This window comes from Carassius carassius, chromosome 13 (assembly GCF_963082965.1).
Source record: "Carassius carassius chromosome 13, fCarCar2.1, whole genome shotgun sequence".
Lineage (NCBI taxonomy): Eukaryota > Metazoa > Chordata > Actinopteri > Cypriniformes > Cyprinidae > Carassius > Carassius carassius.
This window is the reverse complement of record NC_081767.1, coordinates 27,137,163-27,162,874: the sequence shown is the minus strand read 5'-3', so window position 1 is coordinate 27,162,874 and position 25,712 is coordinate 27,137,163. Positions and strand designations below refer to the sequence as shown.

Sequence of the window (25,712 nt, the reverse complement as noted above, 5' to 3'; positions counted from 1 at the left end):
GTGATATGTTCAATTAAAAAGTGTTCAGTTCAAAAGAAAAAATAAAAATAATAATATTAATAATAACTATAATAATAAAAGGAAATTCAGGGTTCAGCTTAAACATTTAAATTGAACTGAGATGTTTTGAAAACTGTTGTTGAACATTTTGAATTCTGCAAATTTAAATATGCCAACAAGGTCATGTTGATTTATATCATGTATGAATAATATAGGAAAATATTATATAAGCAATATATAAAACTATTAAAATTATAATAATAGTATATATGAATAATAATAATATAACTCTGAGTCTTTAAAAGTTTTTTTTGCTATGTACTCAGAGCAACAATGCTGTATTACAGTTTTATTTGAAAGTAAGCAGCTATTTTAAATCTTATTTTCAGTATACTGGAGGTTACTAGCACATAGAGAGAAACATATTGAAATATGGAAAGTCTCACTCCTCCTCAGGTGACTGTGAGTCCAGCATTGCTTGTTTTAAATTGGTCGCTTTTTGGGGATAAAGAATTGCAACTCCTGCAAAATGCAGACACTATTCACAAAATCTGCAAAAAAGGTACCCCCTTTTCCCTTTCAAATGTGGTAAAAGAGGAAGGAGGGAGTTCCGTCTCCACTAAGAAGAATAAAAAAACAAGGAAGAGATCGAGGCAGCCAGGGCTTTCAAGATAAAGAAGAGGAAGAGATGGAGATGTTAGGCTCTCTGCATGCATCTGCATGTCTGTACAGAAGAGAGACACCTTTTAGCCCGGAGGTTTTGTTAGTCTATTTTCTACTTTTCTTGACTCTTTCACAGTAGGGTTGTGATGGTGCGGAAATTTTCCCACCGGTTAATCGACGTGTGACAACACCGATAATACCGGTGTCACTGTGGGGGAGAGGGGGTTCCTTCTTTTACTTGCTTTCCTTTGCTTTTTAATAGCCCTTAAAAGTGGCGTGGGCATTTTACATTCCCTTTCAAATAGCGGCAATTCGGTGTAAAGCAATTGTTCATTTTTAGTTCATCTGAATTTTCCCTCTTTCCCTCGCTTTCATTCACTTTTAAAATGCTTAAAAGCGCCGTGCGCATTTTACTTTCACTTTCGAATTAGTGGGAATCCGGTGTCAATTTCTTAAATGCAACAACAAAATACAACGCCAAACTCACTTTAGCCTTTATATAAAATAGAACTTTAATTACCAAATACAACCAATGCAAAAAAATACAAATACACCTTGCTATAATATAATATAAAATAAAAAATAACTTACTAAAGTTTAAATAGCTATACAAAACTGTAAATAAGAAAAGTAGAAATTTTATTAGCAAAACATATAAGAAAGCTTGGAGGCATGGCATACACCTTGATGTCAAATAAAATAAATAAATTAAAGTTTAAATAATGTAAAATCAGTCAACACTGTGGAACCAATTAAATAAGAAACAAATGTTTAAAAAAGCTTCCAAAATCACCTTAGATGAATATGAAAAGTCAACAGGCTTTTCAAAATACTGCCAAACAGATGCTTTTGCATTACCTCTCTGTTCTGTCTCACCTCACTCTTACCTCACTCTCCTCACTGTATGAATAAAATCTGATCTGTGATGCGACTGTTGTTCAGCACGCTGCATTGAGCAGCCCTGTTACATTTTTAACTTTAGTGTCTGTTCTTTTACTTAACTAAATTATTTTTATTTCTATAAATAAATAATCAAATCAATTTCTATAAATAATCAAAATGACGGTGGGGGTCGGTGCCGCGGTGCACAAGTGACATAACTGGTGTTGGAGCTTAACAACAGTATCACCATCAGCACTGTCTATCACGGCAAGCCTAATTCACATGTAGGAAGAAGAGAAGTATGAGGATGGAATAAAATGGAAGTTTCTAGAACACAAAGGGCAGTATTTCCCTTCCAAGTATCAATCCAGATGATGTCAAGTTTTATTATAACGGTACATATTAAGACATTATAAAGATCTAGTTGTGTCTGTGTTACTGATGCATCACATTAATTCGTTCATTGGTCAGTGCTGTTCCCTTTAATTTTCTCTGTTTGGGCACGCAGCTCACCTCAAGGTTGACCTGTTCCTCTGCTGGTGTCAGGCGTGCTCCATAGAGCACAGGAAGAGTCTTTAATCTCTTTGCTAAACTTTAAGGTCAGCTTCCTCTATTAATATCCACTCTGCCATTTACCGTAGAGAGGTGTTTCTTAAACTATAAGTGCATTTTGAAAGGCCCAAGCCATTAATCTTGGTAGAATAAACCAGAGGGAGAAGTATATGGATTTTGTAACTCTCTGACTCTCTGAATGGTAAGCTATAAATGCAGTTTATAGGCCAAGGCCAAGATTCTCCGTGATGCATTTATACAGTAGTCCTATTTTGCTGTGTGTGCTGTTGTGTCCTGTGGGAACATGAGTCTGATGATGACGCATTTTAAGATGGTTATAAAATCCTTCAACAATCTTCTGTAGTAGATCTCTGCAAACAATACCTTGTTTATGTATTTTTGACTCTTATGCTTTATGTTCTTTTGTCTTAGGAGGAAATAAGCTAATAAATAGATGAACTAATGTTTATCTACGTAATTTTCAGAAACAAACCTTTAGTCATTAGAATACTCATATTTAGGAATAGTGTACACTAATTACTTGCATGCAATTAGTGCTTTCGACATGAATGAAATCTCAGATCATTCAGCTTACGAAGGAGATATGTGATGTTTTTTTTTCTCGACATGATCGAAAGAGTGAATTTTCTTTTAGCTCCTTGCAGGCCTAATGCAGTCACACAACATATTTAATGCAGACCATGCAATTCTTTTTGTACAATTTCATATGCTTAGTCTATATTTCTTCTACTGATATGCTACTGCTTTTCTGCACCATTACAGCTGTTGATTCCTCTTCAAAGTTATTGTCACCTCAAGATATAAAGTGTCACCCTATAAAGTTTTCAAGAAGCTGTGTGAAGGACGTTCATTTTACAATAAGGTAATTGTGAACTTGCACATTTTTAAAACATTCTTTATTCTTGATTTTATTACTTGTGTCATGACCTCTATATATGACCTCTTTAATCATTTACGTTATAAGATGGCATGTGATTTACATATGTGATTATTTTTCATCTGTACATGCTACCCACTACTAGTCTCTTTGGCTCCATTTTTCCTCCTGTCTTGTGTCTTGTTTCAGATAAGCATAGAGTTCAATAGAGTAGTCACCACTGATCATCTGCAGTCATTCTTGGATGGACTAGATGCCTTGGTCTCAACAAAAGCAGATGTAACATCAAGCAGGAGCTTGAGCATTAGCAGTTTTACAGTGCCTTGATAAGGAGGTATGAATAAAAATGAACTCAATTTGATCAGTTTGCACTAATCTAAGTGTTCTAATATATGTATATTGGAGTCACTCAGTCTTGTTTTTGATTATTTTATGTAGGACACAAATTGGAACTTCTTGGCCTTCTACGCTTCTTTTCAGAGGAGACTTCTGAGATAATCAAGATGTGTGATGTAAGAAAATATTTAAATCTTGTTAATGTACTGGTGATAGTGAATTCATTGTAGAGCAGTATGTGTAGGGAATAAGTAAATCAGGTTTTGATTACTATATTTGTTATTATTATTTTATCCCAGAATCAGTAATAATTTATGCTAAAATGCTTTTTTGACTGTCAGTCAATCTGTACTTTACTATATAGCGTGCCTAAACATGTCATCAATAATATCATGTACAAATATAACAAAATATTAAAGTTTTTTTTTTTTTTTTTTTGCTTTATCTGGAATCTCAAATGCTGAATGTTGGTAAAGTGTTTACTATAAGGAAAAACCTTTGAGCATTTTTTTGGAAATAGACCAATTTTACATGCGTGTTCTTATTGCTTTTAGTGAGAGTTTACTACATGAGTATTGTTCAACACAGTCAATGACCATGTATTGTGCTAATCATTCAAAGGTCAAAAAGCTACATGTACTTGTTTATATAGAGAACACTTACAATCTTAAAAGTGATTGATGAGCCGTTATTTTGTATCATTACACACGGCCTGCCACTCCTCATTTTTCCCCAATTCATGCCTTTTTCTTTCCCCCTCATTTACATTTTCTATACCTCTTTTATACCACTCATCTACCTTTCTTCTAGTACTGTACTGTATATTATTAGAGAAACTTTGATGTTTTGATGAAATGGATGTTTAAGCACTTGTGTTCTTAAATGGCTTTTTAAAACCGGTTTTCTTACAAGAATTTGTATTCTCAAACCAATGTTAAAGTTTGTTCAACATTACTTGAATTTATTTCAATACATTTTTTACATTTTTGAGCAAACCAGTTACAAGTCTATTTATTATGAGCTGATTTGAGTTTTCTTGAACTGATAATTTAACATAGTAAGTTGTTTTAACTCAGAGCATCAAGTTGAAACAACAATTGAACATTAGTTTAATAAATTGTAAAACTTAACTTCTTGAGTTGAAACAAAGAGTATCTGTAAGTTGAGTTAACTCACATTTTTAAGGCAGCAGGTGAACTTTCGTTTATAAGTTTAACCAACGCGAAATGTTTTACAGTGTACGCACAGACAATTAGTTAAAAATAAGGGTGCATTTTCATTTCACGTTGATTTTAAATATCAATGTCAATATATTAACATTAGATGATCATCAAATCATCTACTGCATGTTTATATAACATACTTAATTAATGGTACGTTCTTTGACCCAACCCACACGTAGCTGGTTGTTAGCTGGATGCTTTATTCGTCATTAGAGAAAGTAAATATGTTCTGTTTTGTTGTAGGAAAGCCAGTGAAGCTCAGCCTACCAACTAAGGAAGTGGCTCTATTGTTGCTCAGAAGCTGGATCACGAATACACCACAAAAGATGTCTTCCACACAAACTTCTTTATGGACTGGAGGAAAGTAAACCTCTCCAACACTTGTAAGCCCATCTCAATCTTTAACCATAGTTTTACAGTTACATGTTTGTGGAGGCTCTAGGAGGGATGGGTGTCAGGTTATGAGTACGAAACTGTTATGAAGCTTACAGCATCCCAGAAGGCCTCGGGGCATATCATGCAGAATTAATTCCGTGCTGCTTAGTGCTCAATGCTCTTGAAAATACGATTTGTGTAAAGGCATTGATATGCTAATCCAGACAACTCGCTTCCCGCATATGAACAAATCCAATTTAACTGTTTTATTATAACACGGAAGCCCGTGCTCGCTTCACTGAGCACAGTCCCCGCCCCGTGCCTGACTGTCAATCTCGAGAATGAGCGAGAGAGGAATCCAAGTGATGAGACACCAGCTCTTTTTATTATAGAAAAGTGTGTTTTTGTGTCAACCTGTTTGTTGCTCGCTGTTTTTTCTCCAGGGTGATATGCAGAGTAGAGGTTGCAGCAAACACGTTTAAAAATGTTAATTTAGATGTGCCATGACCGTTTGACCAATTTAGTACTTATTAATGAAGACTAAACTTCAGAATACCATTGAGGGCTCAGTGGAGAATTAATTTCTTGTGTTTCAATATATGGCTGCCCACAGTTGTGCCCACATTCGTTGACTGTGCAGTGTAGACAGCAATTAGAAAAACAAGGTCAAAGAAAAGTGTGCTGGAAGGGGGAAGGCATGTTTATGTGCTTCTTAGCATTTGGTAATTACTGCACATTAGAGACCCGCCAGAACTGGGCGCCACAGGACGTAATCAGAGAGCAGCTTAACTCATAACTAGATACAAAACTGTTTTTAGGATAAGTACAAATGCAAGTATATAATTCATCATTGATTGCTTTTTCTTAGTGATGGCTTCAACTAGGGAAGCAACAATTTAAATTCTAGCCAAGACAGATATTTTTTTTTCCTAGTTATGTTGACAAGTAACCAATAAATGTCTGATATATATATTTTGTAAATGCTAGTGAATTTTGTCATCACAACATTATTATGTACAGTATGAGGATGAATAAAGTATTTGGACATACTGCATCTGACATGTTGTTTCTATCACATGACCTTCCAGCATTAGTTGCCTTGTTTCACTGCTATTTGTAATACCTTTCCGTGACCTCATGAGATAGGAAACTGTCCATTGAATTCAGAATCTCGGTGGAAGTAGCAAGTCGACCAACTTTTTTATTTTATTTTTATTTTTAATACTATGAATTTGGACATACTACTCATTTTACTTACAGTTAATCCCCTACTATATAGTATTGATTTTGTCCATACATTGAATGTCTGTGGTCACCAAGACTGTATGAAAACAAGCATTCATTAAAATATATTTTTAAATATATATTTTGTAAAAAAAAGTACAGACCAAAAGTTTGGACACACCTTCTCATTCATAGAGTTTGCTTTATTTTCATGACTATGAAAATTGTAGAGTCACACTGAAGGCATCAAGGGCTATTTGACCAAGAAGGAGAGTGATGGGGTACTGCGCCAGATGACCTGGCCTCCACAGTCACCGGACCTGAACCCAATCGAGATGGTTTAGGGGTGAGCTGGATCGCAGACAGAAGGCAAAAGGGCCAACAAGTGCTAAGCATCTCTCGGGGGAATCCTTCAAGACTGTTGGAAGACCATTTCAGGTGACTACCTCTTGAAGCTCATCAAGAGAATGCCAAGAGTGTGCAAAGCAGTAATCAAAGCAAAAGGTGGCTACTTTGAAGAACCTAGAATATGACATATTTTCAGTTGTTTCACACTTTTTTTTTTATGTATATAATTCCATATATAATTCCACATGTGTTAATTCATAGTTTTGATTCCCTCAGTGTGAATTTACAATTTTCATAGTCATGAAAATAAAGAAAACTCTTTGAATGAGAAGGTGTGTCCAAACTTTTGGTCTGTACTGTATGTATGTATATATATATATATATATATATATATATATATATATATGATAGAATTGTTATTTTTGAATGAACTATCCAGTTAAATACAAACCCGATTCCAAAAAAGTTGGGACACTGTACAAGTTGTGAATAAAAACAGAATGCAATGATGTGGAAGTTTCAAATGTCTATATTTTATTCAGAATACAACATAGATGACATATCAAATGTTTAAACTGAGAAAATGTATAATTTTAAGGGAAAAACCACTGTGTGGCATCCCCTCTTCTTTTTAAAACAGTTTGCAAACGTCTGGGACGGAGGAGACAAGTTGCTCAAGTTTAGGAATGTTGTCCCATTCTTGTCTAATACAGGCTTCTAGTTGCTCAGCTGTCTTAGATCTTCTTTGTCGCCTCTTCCTCTTTATGATGCACCAAATGTTTTCTATAGTTGAAAGATCTGGACTGCAGTTTGGCCATTTCAGTACCCGGATCCTTCTTCTACGCAGCCATGATGTTGTAATTGATGCAGTATGTGGTCTGGCATTGTCATGTTGGAAAATGCAAGGTCTTCCCTGAAAGAGACGACGTCTGGATGGGAGCATATGTTGTTCTAGAACTTGGATATACCTTTCAGCATTGATGGTGCCTTACCAGATGTGTAAACTCCCATGCCACACGCACTCATGCATCCCCATACCATCAGAGATGCAGGCTTCTGAACCTAGCGCTGATAACAGCTTGGGTTATCCTTGTCCTCTTTAGTCCGGATGACATGGCATCCCAGTTTTCCAAAAAGAACTTCAAATTTTGATTCGTCTGACCACAGAACCATTTTCCACTTTGCCACAGTCCATTTTAAATGAGCCTTGGCCCCGAGAAAACGCCTGCACTTCTGGATCATGTTTAGATATGGCTTCTTTTTTGACCTATAGAGTTTTAGCCGGCAACGGCGAATGGCACGGTGGATTGTGTTCACCAACAATGTTTTCTGGAAGTATTCCTGAGTTCATGTTGTGATTTCCATTACAGTAGCATTCCTGTATGTGATGCAGTGCCGTCTGAGGGCCTGAAGATCACGCATCCAGTATGGTTTACCGCTGGTCGCATAGTCCATAAAAACGTAAAACTTTAGAGTAGAGAGTTTGAATAATTTGATCATTTTAAAGTGTTACATCTTTACCATAATGTAGCATCTAGCATAATATTGCATAATCTAGTCCTTTTAAGTTGGTGCTAGAAAAGGTTATGTAATTTAAATGTTAAAATATATAAAAAAAAGCATATAACTGTTATGGTGCCTGTATATTGTGCATCCCTAGCCCAACCAGAGTTTGGGAAGTCTGTTCTGCAAGGTATTACTAATGCTGAATTAGACTTATGTCTCAAATCTCTTTGTACTGTAAAAATTTTTTTAAGTAGACTTACATTTTCAAAAAAAAATCGCAGAAACTTAAATTAAAGGAGGGACCCACGGTACTACAAGACGGTACTACTCAGATCATGCTATCAAGCAACACACTAGAAACACTCTGAATGTCTTAGCAGCCATATATTAATTCCCTTTTAACCCTAAACATTTTAGCAGTCTGGTAGTGAGTTTTACATGGGCAAGATCACTTGAGGGTTGCCATATATACGAAAAACATAACTAGCCCAAAACTAACTTAATGACCCTATTTCAAATTTAAAACTTCAAAATACCACTCCTGCACCTAAATATTTACAGTCACTGTTATGTGTTATACACAATTTCAGCTTCCCTATATAGTAGTAATCATAACAGAACTCACAAGAACCTTAAAGGCTCCCTACCAATGCCAGTCCCTAACAAAACTTATCAATATCAAGCACAGTTTATAACAATTTATGCAATATATCAAATCTTTAACCCACTGGAAGAAAAATTCTAACCACGGCAACAGTTTAAAAGTTAACTGATGAATGGGCTACTTTTTTCCCCATTTGTTTTCACAGAAATGACCTTTTACCTTTAAATACAGTGAGACATTTCTCGATTGCCAGTTTGTTGTGCCATTTAGTAAATCTGATTTATTCAACGCTATAGAGTCATGGATCATGCTGTGCTCTTATGCGTTGTAATTGATTTGTGGGTCTGTGATGATTGAGAGCCTGTTCATGTGCCATTTTTTTGGCCCTTCTCTCACTTTCCCTCTTATTTTACTCTTATCCTCCCCTCTGCGCTGGGCTCTGCTCCCTGGCTAATGGCCCAGGGGTGCCATTAATGGTCGAGCATGTGTATGTGTGTGACAGAATGGGGAGATGGAGGGGGGCAGGTCAGAGGAAATTGCTTGTGTGAGGTCCCATGGAACATGTTCTCTTCACCAGCCCCAGGAGGAAAGATTACAGTGAATCAGTGTTAGTGTGACATTTAGCACCGCAAAAGTGCAAGAATAAATCATAAGCCGACAAAAGAGAAATGCATATGGCAGTCCTCTGTGACCCCTCCATCCCCTACTTTCTTTTCTCTCCTCTCGTTTTTCGCTTGTCATCCTCCTCTTTCTCCTTTCCTGTGCCCCATGGGGAAGCTGTGATCATCACAGGTGAGGGGATCTCGGTCCTCTAGAGCTGTTTGGATGATCTTTAGTGTCTTCTGATTTAGGATATACTTGTTGTTACTGTATGTCAGAAGACAAGCTTTTTTAGTCACTTTTTTTAGTCGCTTTTTTTAGGCAGAAGACAAGCTTTTTTAGTCACTGAGATGTAGACAGCTGCTAAAAAAGCATGAAATTGAAGACATTAAATTTGATGTAGGGCTGTCAATAGTTACAAGTTTAACCAATGTACATAAAATATGATTTAATTGGTGACATTTTGAATATTGGCTGAGAAAAGCTACAAGAAGTAGATAATTCAAAGACATTATCATGGAAGATGAGTAAATTATTGAATACATTAAAATGCTGTAGGATTAATTAGCATTAATTATTTGTCAATTTATTATTAGCTTACACAGTATAGCATGGCACTGGCAATGCCAAGGTCAGGGGTTTGATTCCCAAGAAAAGCCGGATCTGATGAAATGTATACTTTGAATGCTAAATTGCGTTGCGGGTAAAAGCATCTGACAGATAAATACAAATTAAAATATAATATTTGAATATAAGCCAAATGTGGCAGACTTGGGGGGGCTTTTCAGTGTTCCAATTCAGAATAGGTATAATGGTCAAATATGGCATAATTATTGCAAAAAACAATTGAAATGTTCGTAAAAAATTTATGATCAGACACTATTGTTTGATAAATTGACCATTCAGAATAGTCGCTATGTGCAACAAATGTCTCAAGCAGTTTCAAAGAGCTGAATCTTTTACCCAGTCTCAAGAAAAATGTATGGTTTCCTTCACAGAGTTGCAATTCATGACAGGACTGCCAATTGGAATCAACTTGAATGCATGGCTAACTCAAAAACCTGCTGTAATCTCTCACATTCTTGACCCCTGAGAAAAGTCAAGACATAATGAAGGTAGGCCTGCTTTGATTATTTAAAGGGGTTCTCTCTTGCGCTGATTGGATAGATGGATGTTATTACTGATGATGAATTGGCCGTGTTAATTATCTGCTCTTGCTCCTCCCAAAAATTGTTAATAAAACATCACATATTGTTCATCATAGATTCCTCTCTCAGTGTTATGATTCAGAGCCTTTACTAACAGAAGCTTTGGGATAATTTGGATGATTTGAAAATGGATAGTTTCTTTGCCTAAACAGCACTCTTTTTCATTTTCTCTCATCAGTTTTTTTCTCACATATTCTTCCTTTGCAACAATTCTTGATACTGTATGTGCAATTCAAGTGTTTATGGGTTTTTCTGATCCTCACACAGATACTGTACGGTTACCCAAGGTCAGCCAAAATTCACTCAGTTCAAGCAATTTGTGCTTGGTCTATCACCCTGTATGGATACAAAGAAGCGCCCTCATGCTTATCAGATGTCTGGTAGACATATGATTCGAGCAGCAGCTACTATCTTTAAAGTTTGGATGGGACTAGTTTTCCCTGAGGAGCCAAGTTAAATTTGTGTTTCACAGCTTTTGATATTGATTTTAACCCTCTCCAAATCTGTTTTTCTCACCCAACCTCAGGACAATTTTCTTTTACAAATTATCTGCCAGGGTTGTTGTTTTTGTTTTTTGTTTTTTTTTTAACTCTGAGGTCCTCTGAGAAACCAAATGCCAAGATTTCTAGTTCCAGTGCCTGGTAAACCGTTAATATAGATTTAGAACTTTTATGCCAAAATAACAGTTGGTGGTTTAAGTTCTGCTGCCATCTAATTTGAAAAGAAAATTAAATCAATAAGGAAAGTTGCTGCTCAGAACAGCCACTGTAGAGCAGCGTCTGGACTGATCCTCATCACTTTTTTTTTCTTTTAAATATGTGCATAATATTTTAACTAGCATATACTGTATATAAGTTTGTTGTATTTTGTTATAAGTTAAGTTGCATTTTTCAGTACTTAGAATAAAGCTTAAATAATAAAATATTAATATTAGATTAAAAAAAAACTAAAATAAGTTAAATTACTAGATGTAGTAAAATTGTAATAAAAATAGATTAAAACCATCAAAAATATTTGAAACAAAAACTAACATAGAAATGGCAGACACAACTAAATTAATACAATGTAAACTGCTGTTAAAATTCATTAATAAATGTTAATAATTATTTTAAAATAATAATAAAATAGTACATAAATAATGCTAATTTAACATCTGTAACACCACAGAGATCCAAATTCACAGACGTCTTAAGTTATCCTAGCTCAAACTTCATTTGGAAAGTCTTGGGTTTGCTAGCTCTTCTGAATAGGAGATGCCTTTGGAGGAGAGACAGCTAATAATGGATCTGAACAAGTGTGATTTTAGAGAACTCCATGCTATGCATAAACAGAAGGTGGAAGCCAGGAAGAACCTAAACAAAGAGGAGAAGTTGGTAGGTGTCCTTCATAACATCTGAATGTTTTAAATACGGTATAAATCAAAGTTACAGTCTTTAAATTGACCAATGCTCTTTTGATGTTCCTCCAAATTGATAAATGTTGTCTAGTTTAACAAAGAGGCCAATCAAAAATTGTTGAGGAGTATGGATACTGTGTGTTGGACCACCATAGTGAATGCATTGGGAACTTTAAGATAGAACCTGCAGGGCTTTTCCGAGGACCATCCTAAACATGGAATGCTAAAGAAGAGGATTCAGCCTGACATCAACTGCAGCAAGTGAGGAGTCCACTGTCAACATAGTTTTTTCGAGGCATAATATAGGTTCAGAAGTGGGATCATTGATGTATCACTCATAAATTCAAGGCCTAACAAAAGCACATCACAGATATGTTTCATAGAATGTTGTATGCCACTACTTTCCCTCAAGAGCTCTTTTGAAAAAACATGCATATGCTATACCAAGTAATGTTTCTCTCTACAAGCAATATAGACAATGCTGCACCCCATAAACACAATCAAGCCTATTCTTATTATTGGGGGGGGTTGCTCTAGAAAAATGTACTGCAGTATACTCTACCTAGATAAATTCAGATTGGTCGTTTTATATCTTTTTCTTTATAACGTTAAAGGTTCTTGGTCAGTATAAGCTGCAATCTTGACTCAACTTCACGCAGTTAGTCAGAAGTCTGGCAACATAAGAGTAATATTTAGTGAGTACCTTATTTTCACTTGATTAAAATGTACTTGTTGTCCTCTCCCTTCTCTCTCTGCCTATACATCCCTTCATTTCAAACTCATCTTCACGTCCTCTTCACCTCATGACTGTCCGACTCTGTCACCTTGTTCATAATAGATGTGATTTGATGTCACATTTTAGCACTGGGTCTAGAACAGTCAAACAGAGCAGACGTGTATTGTCGCGTTCTGCCGATTCACGCTCGTGTAGTTTCAGCTCAGCATCTCATCTTCAGCCTCGTTCCTCTCACTTCCTCTCACTAATTTAATAAGGAAGCAAAGCAATCCTTTTCATCCAAATGGAGTGAGGGACACCTCTCAAGAAACCTAGAGATAATAACTGAAGAAGGACAGATTCACAACACCCTCTCCGAACCACCGCATCACTTTGCTTTTCTTTCCTGAGTCCTTACATTTGTCTGTTTCCTGTTGCTTTATATGTGCTGAATTATTGAAGGTTAAGTTAGACTATATTGGTCACTATGCTGTTGTTTTGCCAAGAAAGTACATTTTTATTTGTACAAATTAAGTGTTAGTGGCTGGATTCAGATTGTAATGTGCAATAAGGATTTTTTAAAAATGTGTTTTCATACAAAGGTCATTAATGATATTGGTTTTCTTTCTTTTTTCCTTTTTTGGATTTGTGTTTTTGTGATTTTTTTTATTATAGAATTTATTTTCATTCTTAAGGATTCCATGAAATCAGTATGAGTTTTGTGGCTTTTAGTTCAAGGATTCCATGAAATCAGTATGAGTTTTGTGGCTTTTAGTTCATGTCTGTTAATTTGAAGTCATCTTTATGCTAGTGATGTGCCTTTAGCTAATATACTGTATAGGCTTTTTGATATTTTCTGCCCCAACTTCGTGTTTCATTAGAAAAATTAAATTGCACAGGTAAGGCTGGCAAAAAAATGTATTAGTCAAACCATTTCATGGCGTTTAAAAGCTTTTTTTTATCTCTTATGAAAAATCTCTTTGTCACCTCAGAATTCAATCTGTTCCTTTGCAATAAGATGGTACTTTAAGACCTATCACTCGTGGTGTGTCAGGCCGAGCTGCCCTTTGTCAGATCATTTGGTTTTTCTTTTTGACTTTTTTTTGTTTCCTGTAGGGTGAGAAGGATTTGGAAAAGTATGAGGTGGCTTGCAGACTGAAGACTTGTGTGGATGCCATCCGAGCCCAGTACCAGGAGGACCTGAAGTCCAAACAGATGAGCACACGACAGAGAGCCATAGCCCTCTACTTTATTGACAAGGTCAGGCCACACAACCTGCATAGACATAATTTGTGTACTTGCACTACATCAGAGGGCTTTCAGTCATGATGACTTTATTTCTTGGGCATTTGTTTAAACTGTGACAACCACTCATAGTGTTCATAGGAGGTTATATTATAGATTTTTCCCTTGTGGCTAACTTTGTTAATGGAGGTCTTTTGCACTGCATATTAATTATTTTGGTAACTGAAGTTGAGTTGCAAAATCCAAGGATTTTAGAACAAGATATTTTTGCATCTTAATTTCAATTAATGGACTGAAGATCTGACAGTTGAAAATGAAATCTTTTATTCAAAAGATCAAAGTTCAGTTTCTCATCTTACGGATAATTTAAGTTATTTAATGAAGCTAGACAATAATATAATGTTGATTCATAAATAGTATCCCATGTATTCAATAAGTGTGAAGTATTCAAGGCTGCTTTCATTGACCCATCTGACCCATAGGTGGGAGTTTGATTGACAAACGATCTGACCAATCATAACGCAGAATCTGCCATTTTGTCCGACATTGATGTATTGATGTCTTTCCACGATTGAAACAAGATGTTCAATAATGCTTATTTTGTGCTATAACTAGTAAAGAGGAAGAGGTGATGGGTTCACTTGCAGCTTGAACTACAAGCTTCAGCGTCACAACAATTTAAAGAGCCACAAAACAATATTTAATTCTTAAAAAATGACCAAATTTGAAAACTTTGTTTCATACCATAAGTTACCTGTTCTGTTTTGTCAGTGTCCTCTTTCCTCTATTTTTCACTGTGTGAGAAAATGAGGGTTGGCCTGAGAACGCCATGGCTTCTTGGACGTAGCAGCAGTAACTAAGCAAGGTGGGTCTTTGCGAAGGGTCAGTTGACTATTGACTTATGCAACATATTTTGCAAAAACAAATAGTTGCAACTGTTTCACATAGCAGTAACTTTATTTGCCACAATGTTACTTTCTCATAACTGTTTAAATAAATTTAAAAAAAAAGACAATTTTTGTCACAATTACAACTTTATCATACTTGTCTTGCAACTATTTTTCTAAATTTCACTATGAATTCATATCTATCAGTTGAGACAATTTCTCATTTTAGCAATTTTTTCAATTGCAACTTTCTCGTAATTGTGACTGTTTTTATGATTGCGACTTCTAATCTCACAATTGAAAATGCACACACACTCTACACTGTTCTGTGTGGAAATACTGCCTGCCTCAAAGTTCACATCCAATATCAAAGGTTTTATGAGTCGGTTCTTATTACATTCTACAGTACCATACTGCAGCTAGTCTACTGTCATATCCAGAAGTTCACAAACAGATAAGCATTCGCTCTAAGACGTTCTGGAGATGTAGTGTCATGTCTGTTTGAGGCAGGTGTACTGTATGTTTGTGTTAAACTCTTCAGCTGGCTCTGAGAGCAGGTAATGAGAAGGAAGAGGCCGAGATGGCAGACACCGTGGGTTGTTGCTCACTACGTGTGGAGCACATCACTTTACATGACACACTGGACAGGCAAAAGTGTGTAGTACAGTTCGACTTCCTGGGTAAAGATTGCATATGCTACTACAACAAGGTCCCTGTGAACAAAAGGGTAAGAACATTTTTAAAAAGACAGGTTGTGCTGGCTTACATATTTTAGTTTCAAGTTTCAAACGTCCATTGACTATTTGAAATCCACATCTAAATTATTATTATTATTTATTTATTTATTTTTTACCTTTATTTGCGCTCGGCTGCTAGAATTTGTTCACTTGCATAGGTTTCAAAATGTAAATGAGAACATTTGAAAGAAGTTCATCAAGTAAAAATTAATTAGTTTCTAAATATCTTGCAAGTTTATTTGGCAACAGGCAGATTTTGCGGAAATGTTAGATGTAATTGCAGGGATGGTGAAAACCAACCCCCACTTCCTCATCACCCCATTATAAGCATAATTAATAACAATTAATGCCTTTGGAACTTTGTGCGACATGATCTGGAGCTGATCTTTGGTTTTAGTTCCTTTTAGTTGCTTTTATTCTTTTTCTGTTTTTAGTAAAATAACCAATCTGAAACTACATGTCCAGGTGTCTGAGGCTACATTGGAAATGTGGCATTTAAAACCAAATTTTAGAAAAAGAAAAAAGAAAAAAAGACCTCTATCACTAGCTTGCTGTATTCTTTTTCTATTCTATCTGTTTTCTTTTTATTTATTATATTATTTAAAAGCCCTTGCTAAGTGTGCTGTGTTTTAGCTAACTGAGACTTATTATAGCCCTTGTATATCATTGCTCTTTTGTTGATTTTGATTGCTTCCATTGTCATCATTTGTAAGTCTTTAAAAAAAAAACTTTTGCTAAATGTAAATGTAATGTAGAAATGAAATAATAATAAATAGATAAATAAATAGTTAAGATTCTGCACTATTTTTAACTCACTAATTGAATAATGAAATTTGTGAGATTGATCAGGTAACTGATCAGTTTTACTTCAGTTGAAGTGCAATTTGCTCTTTCAGATCATCTCAAATTATGCTGGAGAACATGATTATCTGGTTTTACACAAACCTGTAGATTTCATGCAGCTCAAGTGCTGCTGTCATTAATGCAAACAAATACTAAGGCAAAGTAGAATTCACATTAATGTCCCATTTTAACTTTTCACTCAAACTATTATGCTGATAATATAATTTGTAATTAAAAAAATCAATTTGGACCTGCTTTATTAGGGTAAGTTTTGAATGTATGATCATGTTAATTTTGATCTCCCCTCTAATGGGCTTATTAGACAGGAAGGTCAGCATATGAATCAATCATTACTACCATACGACGGTGTTAAATTGCGGGAAAATGTTCCAGAAATATAAATACTGTCATTGCTTGGCGAGTGGTCTGTTTACTTTCTTCTTCATGCATTTGGCTCAAGGATAGATTGTTATTCAAATGAGACTGATTTAAAAGCACCAACATCTGCTACCATTAATTGGTTCCATGCATATTTTAGCTGGTTTATTTAACAGGAGTGGAGAGAAACAGGACTTCTGCGAAATGTCAAATATAATTGAGAGTGCCTCTCCCTATCTCTTTCCTTTCCTCTAGACCTCTGTTCTGTGCATATGATAAACTATCTAACATGTGTTTTCTGTTTCAGGTTTTCAAAAACCTCAAGCTTTTTGTGGAAAACAAGCAAGAAGGAGACGACCTCTTTGATCGACTCAATGTGAGTGTAATGTTCTGAAACGGCAGCAAGACAGTCATAGATTTTTCATTCTGAGGGATATGATTCTCGAGAGACTTGCATCACAAGAGCTTGCTCTAAAGATTGGTGGGGGTTTTTTCAGCCTGTTTTTTTTTAAATATATATATATATATATATATATATATATATATATATATATATATATATATATATTTCAGTCTTAATTTTTGCAGCTGAAAAATTCTGCCCTCACTGAAGGACAGAGAGACGGATTTTGACAGAAAATTTAAAAAAACTCTTTTTTGTGTGTGTCAGAAAGAGAGAGATAGAAATGTGCCCTTTCAGTGAAGTCAGGTTGGTAATGGCGGGCTATTGTGGGAAGGGAACGTTAATCTGTACTTTGGGCTCTTCCGAATGACTCGGCGAAAGGCAGAGTGAAGGGGTGAATGAGGGAGGACACAATAGAGTAATTCTGTCCCTCTTCCACAAAGTGCTGCAAATCTTAATGCATGCTGCTGTGCTTTTAAGTGTGTGCATATATGATGCTCAGGGCCGGCCCTGACCAATTTGCTGCCCTAGGCAAGATTTTACCTGGCGCCCCATGCATCACAGCCCATTTCACCCTGTCATTGTGTTCATGATTTAGCATATATATATATATATATATATATATATATATATATATATATATATATACACACACATTACAGCAGAACTGTTCCCAACACTCATAATAAATCATCATATTAGAATGATTTCTAAAGGATCATGTGATAGACCGGATGTCACATGTGACACTGAAGAATGGAGTAATGATGCTGAAAATTCAGCTTTGCATCACAGAAATAAATGATAATTTAAAGTATAATAAATTGAAAACAAATTATTTTAAATTGTAATAATATATCAAAATATTAAATTTTTTTCTGTATTTTTGATCAAATAAATGCAGGCTTGATGAGCAGAAGAAACTTCTTTCAAAAACATTAAAAATAGTAATGTTTCCAAACTTTTGGCCTGTACTGTATCCCCCCAAAACTGCACAACTGTAGAGTAAAACATTAATAAAAAAGTGATAATAAAAAATGCGTCTTAAAACTGACATGATTGTACAAAATCACAGTCTGGGGACTCAGAACTCAGAACAACTGCTAACATTAAGTTTAAGGTAAAAATAACTGCCATGAAATTATAGTATCTTACTCCTATGCAATAAATTGTTCATTCACTACATCTCTTTACCTCTGTCTTTATCCTCTTCTCTTCTTCTTGGCACTGTATCTATCGCAGACTATGCTCATTTATAATGTGTCATGTAAATTCGGCCTTCCGTCACAATCAGGAAACTTTGACGGTGTCTAGAACTGGCGCGAGCTGCCAGGCCCGTTTCTACGAGCTGTGTGTTAACAAAAGCAGTGCTGTCTACGTTGGATGCGGCGTCGGGCACGCTACACAACAAATTACCAACAACTGATCGTGCGCGCGCTCTGTTTCTGACGCACTTCAAGCACTCGATGGGCGGGGGAAGATTGAAGAGCCGGATTTTTTTTTTTTTTTTTTTTGCTTTATTTGGTAGTATTTCGAATTAATGGTTTTAAATAGTAGCCTATTATAAAAAAAAATATATGTAAAAAAAAAAAATTCACTCGTTCACTCATTCTGGCGCCCCTATGGATGAGTGGCGCCCTTAGCATTTGCCTATACCGCCTATGCCGCGGGCCGGCCCTGATGATGCTCACGTTGTTTTATATATTACACACAGCCAGTTGCAATCATTTGCCTAGCTATCTAAAAAAATATTTTAATAAAGAAAAGCTTGCATAGGAGGATAAAAATAGGGTTATTAACTCACCTATTACATGTTCTATTACTTTTCTTTACTTTTTTTACGTGCACAATAAAATGGGAGAAAATACACCATAAATGTTTCCACTTGTTTCCACAGTTTCCACTGTTGTTTTGTTTCTTCTCTTCATATTCATATCCATACTATGGCAAAAAGGCCAAAATAATGAAAAAGGCTAACTATAATTATATACAAACTAATATGCATGTCTACTAATTATAGTCGTATCCTTATAATACAACTGTAGAGCTGAAAAGGGACATTTAGTCATTTTTATGAGGATTTTTATGAGTAGCTTGTCAGGTTTAGCTAACATTTGAGGGACATTTTGCAGCAGTTGTGTTCCCAAAAGTATAGTTTGGTTAAAACCAGCTGTGCTGCTTTGAGTCATTTGGTGTCCTAGCCCAAATGTCACAGTGTTCCCTGGTGAACAGTGTCCAACAGACCGACATGTTCAACATGCATCTTGCCATCCGCGTATCATCATCAGACGGCAGTGCGTGTGCTGAACATCAGCAGCGGTTGACATGCTAGGACACAGCTGGTGTCATTTTCATTTAGTATCTCTATGGCACAATTTTTTTATTTTGGGGGGAAAATAATATTTCACCTCATTTTTTGGAAGCTTGGGGATCCCTGATAATATCCATCATAAAATTTTTTACCCCCCAATATATGCATTAGAAAAAGTTAGTATCTTGATCACAAATTATTCCAAACCAATCAAAAACATCAAACAATCAAACAAATTACTAATAATTAAAACACTTCCTGTATAAATGTTCCTCATATAACATATTAGCATACTGTAAACCAACATCCAAATGACTGTGTGTCCTTGTGTATATAAGTGTGTGTGTCATTCCTTTTGTGTCACTGTGTGTGTGTGTGTGTGTGTGTGTGTGTGTGTGTGTGTGTGTGTGTGTGTGTGTGTGTGTGTGCGCGTGTGTGTGTGTGTGTGTGTGTGTGTGTGTGTGTGTCACTGTGTGCGTCACTGTGTGTGTGTGTGTGTGTGTGTGTGTGTGTGTGTGAGTGTGTGTGTGTGTGTGTGTGTCACTGTGTGTGTGTGTGTGTGTGTGTGTGTGTGTGTGTGTGTGTGTGTGTGTGTTTGTCAATGTGTGTGTGCCACTTTGTGCGTGCTACTGCGTATGTGTCACTGTGTGTGTGCCACCTTGTGTGTGTAACTTTGTATGTGCCACTATGTGTGTGTATGTGTCACTGCGTGTCACTTTGTGTGTGCCACTGTGTGAGTGTGTGTGTGTCACTGCGGCGTGTGTGTCACTGTGTGTTTGCCACTGTGTGTGTGTCAATGCATGTGTGTGCCACTGGGCGTGTTTTTGTTACATATCAGGACACAACTCTGTATAATGACATGGGTATGATACAGGTATTACAAGGAGAGGGTGACTTATGAGGACATATCCCATGCCCCCATTTTTCAAAATGCTTATAAATCATACAGAATTAGTTTTTTTGAGAAAGTAAAAATGCAAAAAGTTTACTGTGAGGGTTAGGGTTAGGTGTAGGGTTGGTGTAGGGCCATAGAATATACAGTTTGTACAGTATAAAAACCATTACGTCTATTGGATTTCCCCACTTTCACAAAAACAAACGTGTGTGGGGGGGGGGGGGGGGGGGGGGGTGGTGTGCGTGCGATATAAATTATATCTATTTATATAATTTTTTTATTTAAAAAAGTGGTTTGTTGCCTGAAAGCAACACTATGCCATAGAGGGTTGAAGATATAACATCAAGCTTCATTAGAATGTATGACTGTACTTGTATCGTCTTCCCCTGGATCACACAGTTTCTGAAGTAAATATTTAGATTTTTAGTACATTGGTCTTAAAGGAAAAGCGAGAAAGGGTTTTAGTGTTAAAAAGATTTCAAATGGGTGTGATATGGGCACATATCAGACAGCTTGTTGGTTGCATAGCTTGTTGTGAGCCCTTTTTAAGACACATCTTGTTGATGTAGGCAGATTTAATGGATATGTTTTCTTTATGTCTAGAACATACAACCCATACTCCTCCACTCACAAATCCATTAAAGTTGGAACAAATGTCTGATATCTTTGGGAAAAGAAAAAAGACTGCTCTATGGAGGTTTGCTCTTGTTCTTTCTCTTTTTTATGTACTGTATGTATTCATTTTCTATACAGTAAAGGCAACATTGCCATCTTGTGGTTAACAGTGAAGCTGAATGGTAAAATATGATGATTTCTCCATGTTTATGTTTGAATACTACCTTTAATGTGTTGTTTTTGCCTTTGAACACCGAGTTCCTTTATGCCAGGATTGACTGCGAAGGTTTTAGGACATACAATGCCTCCATAACCCTGCAGCAACAGCTGAGAGAACTCCACAACCAGTCTTTTCCCTTCTCTTTCTCTCTCCTATTTTCTTTTTCCATTCTATCAGTCAAATTTTTAAATGAACATTCAGCATTCAACTAGTACAACTTCCAGATGTTCTGTCATGGCGTCAGTATGGATTTATGTTGAAACATTTGCTAAAATGCTTGAATATGATGCCAATATGGATTGCTGTCAAGATTGTTCCGAACAACGTTGTATATTTTGACAACTTTGAATCCACAGGAACGTATGGGTGTTCTTAGTATGTCAGTGTGTCCAATATATTTTTAACTCCCGCTGCCTGCAGAAAACACGCAACATTGTGATGGACCCGAATCATCCAGCCCATCAGCTTTTTGAACTGTTGCCATCTGGGAAACGCTTTAGGTCAATCAAAACACGTACAACCAGATTCATGAACAGTTTTTATCCCAATGCCATCAGGATAATGAACCATGAACTGGAACTACAACCTCAAATTTTTACTATAAGACACTCTTGACATGCAGTCAATTAAGTGGAATAACATTAAGCACCTTACTTAATAATTGGCAATTTGCAATATGATTGTAACTACTCTTGCTGTGTACGTTGGAAAGTATAAAATTTCATTGTACGCTGTACAATGACAATAAAGGAATCAATCAATCAATCAAACTTTATGTAAGCAACATAATCAACATAGTCTCTACTTTGCGAACACACAACGTGTTTAGCCACAGTTTCACGTCAGTATTTGAGTCCATAGTTCATAGCAGCCTCACTGCAGACTGTCCATCAGGGTTATTCGTTTTCTTGTTTTTTAATATTACTCTGTGTGGTTTTCATTTGTAGTTTGTTTTCAGTTTGTCTCTTCAATTTATATCTTATTTTTTATTCATTATAATAAAATTTCTAAATTTTTAATTTCTTAGCCCAATCTAATACTGCTGTGGCGAGTTTTTAGGTTTAATTCTAAAGGTTTTCTTTTTTATTATTATTATTTGAGTTAGTTTTGGAGTTATAAAAATAGTTTAGTTTAATTCTCCCAGTTATGTTATGTTACATTTAGTTTCTATAACCATTACCATGCTGTCGATGTCCAGAGTTTTAGACTTTATTTGCACACTTGCAGTGTATATATTGCTCAAGTTGTAGCTAATCAGAAAATAACATTTCTGAGCTGCAACATTGAGTTTTTCCTACAACGTAACTATAAACTGCTGATACATCTGGATTCAGTCAAAATTGCTCAGATTAGAAAGTGTTTATGTGTCTTAAATGTGTTTATGTTGCTTCATGAAATCCCTATATTGAAAAGAGATTCACTTTTTTTTTTAAGTTACTTGTAAAAATGAGATTAGTGGACTAGAAATAATGGTCGTATAAATATGGTGATTTTTTTTAAGTATAAATATAATGTTAGAATTCACTGTTTTATACATTATATTACATTTACATTTAGTCATTTAGCATACGCTTTTATCCAAAGCAACTTAACAAATGAGGACAATGGAAGCAATCAAAATCAACAAAAGAGCAATGATATACAAGTGCTATAACAAGTCTCAGTTAGCTTAAACGCAGCACATGTAGCAAGGGCTTTTAAAAAATATAATAAATAAAAAGAAAACCGATAGAATAGAAAAAAAAATAGAGCAACCAATTTTTTTTGTCATATTTCATTATATACATTTAATTCAACTTTCTGACAAAATGTCCTGTTGCTCTTAGCTTGTTATAGTCATGAAATATCAAGAAAAAAACTAACAGAAGATATTGCTTTTAGCTCATCATGCCTGGTTAGGATACAGTTTGATGGACACATTTCATTCTCTGTGAATGGGATTCTCATTAATTACTGTATTGTGTGTTTGCGATAATGAGAGACTGCTGAATGTCTGTGAGTAGTATAACTAACTGAGTCTCTCTAGAGTGAGTGCTGCAGTGTGTGTGCATGTGATGTGTGTGTAATGCTGGGCTGGAGGTGTCAGATCGCCACTGAGAGGAAATCTGTTTTCTGCATCCGCTACAAGCTCTAATTAAATCAGCCCAGTGTGGGGCAGCGTCTCGCTCATCAGGTGCCACGTACTTTGTGTGTGTACTGTAAGTGGTGGGCATGTTGGCCTGGAATTTACAAATTTACACAGACAAGCCTGTTTAAGGTCCTGTAACTTTTTTGCATTTTAACCATGTTTTTGGCTTTTTTTTTCTTCTTGATTTCACCTCAAATTAAAAAGAAAGAAAAAATTACAGTTTTTCATGAAGAAAGTGCTTTTGAATTTTTTTACCTTTACAAATTTATTTAGCCTTTTTAAAACTATTTATATTACTGTTAAGCACAATTCTCTTTACTATAAGGTGAAATTTATTTTAATGAAAAAATAATATATATATATATATATATATATATATATATATATTAAATTGAAGCATCTATACTTAATATATGCACTTATATCTACTGTATATGTATTTATATTTTTTTATTGCTAATTTAAAGTCATTGTTAGGGATGTAACGATTCACTCAACTTAGCAAATTAAACAAAAGATTAAAGGATGATTCTCAAAAATCTGTATTTTCTGCAAACATTTTTCAAGATCCATGTAGATGTCTTTCCAAAAAAAGACTATAAAAGAACGCCAAAAAGACACCAAAGAACCACATGATATAAGGAATCCATATAAGCACCTGTGAAAAAAAAAAGAAAGTACAACATCGCTGGCGCCCGCTGGTGGTTACGTTGAATGGCAAATGCACGGTTTGCCTTGTTGTAAGAGAGCAGCTATGGAGTCTAACTTATATATTTATATATTATATAAATGCACGGTTTGCCTTTTTGTAAGAGAGCAGCTATGGAGTCTAACTTATATATTTATATATTATATATATATATATATATATATATATATATATATATATATATAGTCTAACTTATATATTTATATATTATATATATATATATATATATATATATATATATATATATAATATATAAATATATAAGTTAGACTCCATAGCTGCTCTCTTACAACAAGGCATATATATATATATATATATATATATATATATATATATATATATATATATATATATATATATATATATATATATATATAAGTTAGACTCCATAGCTGCTCTCTTACAACAAGGCAAACCGTGCATTTGCCATTCAACGTAACCACCAGCGGGCGCCGCCAAAGACCTTTGAACAATCCATGGCTAACCTGCAGGCAAAGGCACTGGAGATACAGGTGCGGTGCATATATATATATATATATATATATATATATATATATATATATATATATATATATATATATATATATATATAAAAGAATATCAGGGAAAAGGTCTTTATTTTTTTATTATTATTATTTAATTTAACAAAGCAAACTTTCTTATATTCTAGATTAATTGCATTGAGTTTTTTTTCTAAGCTGTAGGTCGTTACCATCAGAATTAAAACAATAAACTCTTGAAATATTTCAGTTTGTGTGCAATGAATCTAGAATATAAGAAAGTTTGCTTTTTTTAATTAAATTACAAAGAAAAAACTTTTCCATGATATTCTAATTTTTTGGATGCACCTGTATGAGACTGAATAGAAAGAAAATAATTTTATTTAATATCATGAAAAAAAGCATCTGAATATCTTATTAATTTTTTTTCTCTCTTCTCTTCTTTTTTAAGATTGAAAGCAGGAAGGAGCAGCTGGACTTGGCTAAGAAAAAGCTAAAGCAGGCTCAGAAAACAAGCTGCTTATGTCAGAATCTCATTCCAGGCCTCTGAATAAGGGGACGTTTGTTTGCTCTTCCAGCTATTAGAGTCATTTTGTAGATGAATATGATATACACATGTATAAAACATTTTATGTGAGTTCAAGGTTGTGGAGAAGAAGAAAGCTGTGTAGAGGTGAGGAACAGCTGCTGAAGATGGAGGTTCAGGCTACATACAGAGAGGAGAACAAACAGATCGCCCTGAGCACCTCCAAACTCAACTACCGTGGCCTGGTGATGATGTCACTCTCAAATCCACCAACATGCTACACAGACAGTCTCGTTCTATTTCATATTAGAATATTATCAGTGTTTCTTTACTTTATTTTCTGCTTCTAGGTGTAAGAACATGGAGGTGACACTGGAAAAAATGTATAACAAAACCTTAAAGGATAAGTTTGCCTGGGTTATCGACATGACTGAACATGACTTTGTGTTCCGTAAGGTGATTTATCTTCCAATATGTTTTGTGCAAAATTTAATTGAATCTGTTAACTAAATTGTGCAGCACTGTTTTAAAAATGTTGGCCATTTATATTGTTCAGTTTTTATTTCAACCAAATTCACATGTTCCAAGTTATTTTAAGAAAGTTAAATAAATGGTCTTTCTTTGTAATAAAATCCCTAGTCAGTTTTTTTTTTTACTGTTACTGTTACTACGAAAGCTTCTTGAGAGACAAAACTCACACAAAAAATATTTTGGTTATATTTCACCCCAAAATCAGAAGGAAAAAAAGGAGAGAATAAAAAAAAAAGAAAATAAAGGTTATTAAT

General features: G+C 35.1%; 1 pseudogene; it reads left to right on the top strand.

The window, feature by feature from the left end:
• Window positions 1–432: 432 nt before the first annotated feature.
• On the top strand, window positions 433–25,534 carry LOC132155771 (DNA topoisomerase 1-like; annotated as a pseudogene).
• The last annotated feature ends 178 nt before the right edge of the window (window positions 25,535–25,712 follow it).